Source organism: Poecilia latipinna, unplaced genomic scaffold (genome assembly GCF_001443285.1).
Source record: "Poecilia latipinna isolate Pla-1442-1.1 unplaced genomic scaffold, P_latipinna-1.0 Scaffold974, whole genome shotgun sequence".
Taxonomy (NCBI): Eukaryota; Metazoa; Chordata; class Actinopteri; order Cyprinodontiformes; family Poeciliidae; genus Poecilia; species Poecilia latipinna.
The window spans coordinates 103,479-106,879 of record NW_015113590.1 but is presented as its reverse complement, the minus strand read 5'-3'; positions in this window follow the sequence as shown (position 1 = coordinate 106,879).

Sequence of the window (3,401 nt, the reverse complement as noted above, 5' to 3'; positions counted from 1 at the left end):
TGGCTGAATTATGAATATATCTCATGTAACTGTATACATCCATAATTTTTAATGACTTATTGCAGGAACAAGTTTATTTAGGTGTAATCTTGATTTCATTTCTTATTTAACGAAGGCATTGCAATTGCAAAATTGTGTTCGTTCAACATCAGCAGAATATAGAAAAAGATTTATGCATATTTGTAATGGAAATGCAGCTGGTGATGAAAAAGCACTTGGTCAATTTTGTCCCCTGAGGGTGGGATTCTAAAAAAGTTGGGACACTAAACAATTTGTGAATAAAAACTGAATGCAATGATGTAATAGAACATAGATGGCAGATCAAAAGTTTAATCTGAGTAAATGTAACATCTTAAAGGAAAAATATGTTGATTCAAAATTTCACAGTGTCTACAAATCCCAAAAAATGTGGGACAAGTAGCAATAAGTGGCTGGAAAAAGGAAATTGAACATATAACAAACAGACCAATTAACACTAATTAGGTCAATTGACAACATGATTGGGTATAAAAAGAGCTTCTTAGAGTGTCAGTGTCTCTGAAGCCAAGATGGTAAGAGGATCACCAATTCCACCATTGTTGTGCAGAAAGATAGTACAGCAATAGCAGAATGGTGTTACCCAGCGTAAAATAGCAAAGACTTTTAGGTTATCACCATCAACTGTGCATAACATCATCAAAAGATTCAGAGAATCTGGAAGGGTCAAGGATCAAGGCCGTAAAACTCTACTGGAGGCTGATGATTTCCAGGCCCTTAAACGTCACTGCACCTCAAACAGGAATGCCACTGTCAAGGAAATAACAGCATGGGCTCAGGAATACTTCCAGAAAGCATCGTCAGTGAACACAATCCACCGTGCCATCCGCCGCTGCCAGCTGAAACTCTACAGTGCAAAGAGGAAGCCATTTCTAAGCAGCTCCACAAGCTCAGCCGTTTGCACTGGGCCAGGAGTCATTTAAAATGGAGTGAGACAAAATGGACGACTGTTCTGTGGTCAGATGAGTCACAATTTGAAGTTCTTTATGGAAGACTGGGACGCCACGTCATCCGGACCAGAGAGGACGAGGATAACCCAAGTTGTTATCAACGCTCCGTTCAGAAGCTGCATCACTGATGATCTGGGGTTGCATGAGAGCCGGTGGCCTGGGCAGCTTGCATGTCTGGAAAGGCCCAATTAAAGCAGAGAGCCATGTTCAGGTTCTAGAACAACATATGCTCCCATCTAGACGTCATCTCTTTCAGGGAAGACCCTGCATTTTTCAACAAGATAATGCCAGACCACATTCTGCAGCAATCACAACATCATGGCTACGTAGGAGAAGGATCCAGGTACTGAAATGTCCAGCCTGCAGTCCAGATCTTTCACCTATAGAGAACATTTGGTGCATCATAAAGAGGAAGATGCGACAAAGAGGCCCAAGACGATTGAACAGTTAGAGGCCTGTATTAGACATGAATGGAGAGCATTCCTATTTCTAAACTTGAGACACTGGTCTCCTCTGTCCCCAGACGTCTGAGTGTAGTAAGAAGAAGGGGAGATGCCACAGAGTGGGAAAAATGGCCTTGTCCCAACTTTTTTGGGATTTGTTGTCATGAAATTTTGAAACAACATATTTTTCCCTTAAAATGATACATTCTCTCAGTTTAAACTTTTGATCTGTGATTTGTGTTCTATTGTGAATAAAATATTAGATGTTGGCACCTCCACATCATTGCATTCAGTTTTTATTCACAATTTGTTTAGTGTTCCAACTTTTTTGGAATCCGGTTTGTATCACGGCCACTGCCACAAACATCTATGGTTTGGACATTGTGGGCTGGATGCTAAATAGAAAATACAAATAGTTTTCTCCTTTCTTTATTATCTATCACCAACCATGACTGTAGCATAAGACTGCCTGTAGCTTCAGGGAGGGAGACCAATGAAATTCCTTAAGTCTAAGTCGCTGTTTGGTGAGCAGTTGATTTTTTTGGGTTCAAATAGGAAGGGGGAGTGACAGTGAGGATAAGTACCACCTGAACCATGGTATTCTTTCATGGTTCAAAGAAGAGGAATTGCTTTTTTTGAAGTATCAACACCAGAAATACATGAACGTTCCTGCATAGATCCACAAAATAGTGATCAGTTTCACTCAAAGTGTTCCAGCTGACTCCACACAGTTCAAGATTTATAATGTTGACTTCTTATGTCGACATAATAAGTCAACATTCTTATGTAGACATTTTTTAGTATGTTCTTTTGGAATTTAATGATCAGCATCAAAGTTCAGTTTCACTTATTTTGAGTTATAAAGTCCACTAGAGGGGACACATCTAGATTAATATTTTTTTGTTTGTTGTTTTTCAAAGAAAATATTTCCAGTACTCATATTACATTCCACATATATAGGAAAGTTTTTTTTATGGTAGTCAGTATAACACATTCTCCAGAATATTTCCCTCCTCCTTACTTCACAAGTTGCACAACTTTCACAGATTAAAATGAATGCTTACAGGAAAGCTAAGTTCCAGAGAAAAACTCAGCCCAAACACAATATGTGATAATAACCATATGCAGCTAAACTTGACAATGCATGTGAGAGAAGATGAGTTATGCATACATGGGGCATCTCTTGATATGTTGAGTCAAAATAAGAAATACATTACAGAGCTACAGCAGACTGAGCCTCTCAGGTCTATATTTACAATAAATCTTTAAATATGCTGGATCTGACGGCTGTTTGAAAATAATCTGGTATGAACAAAATGCTTTTACAACGAAAAATGTGAAAATGTGTTGTTTTTTTTCTTGTTCTTTTTTACACTAGCAGAATATGGACACCGTTTTGCTCATACCTGTAATGGAAACGCAGCTACTGGCAACATCAGGTTGTCGATCATGTGATTTCTGAGATGCAAAAAAAAGGTGTTTCTGTTGCGCTTTCGATACGGCCAAAAAGAAAAACAACCTCACAGCTCCAGATGTGTTAGCTTCCATTGGTGTTTGCAAAACCCAGTTGAAAGACTAAATTCTGGGAAAAGAAAGCCAAAACAACAAGAGCCTCAGAGGAGAAACAAACCCATGTGTTCCCCTGAAATATCATGTGTCTGAGCTTAAATGTTGAACAGCTGTAGCTGCTTGGCCAAATACTGCCAGTTATTGACCCTCCCTTCCCTAGAATGATATAATACTGATCAGTGTCAAAGGAAGGAGTGGACTCATGGAGTTTCTTATGAAAATCTGCTGAGTGGAAAGAATGTGTTGGCTCCAGGATCTGGTAGGGAGATATTCTGCTCTTGCTGTTGCACAACTTCGATCTGAGAGACTTAATTTAACACCACGATACATTAAAGATCTGCTGTTGTTGTATTGACCATGTCTGCTGGATGCAGAGCAGAACCAAAGATGGAAAAGCAGCATT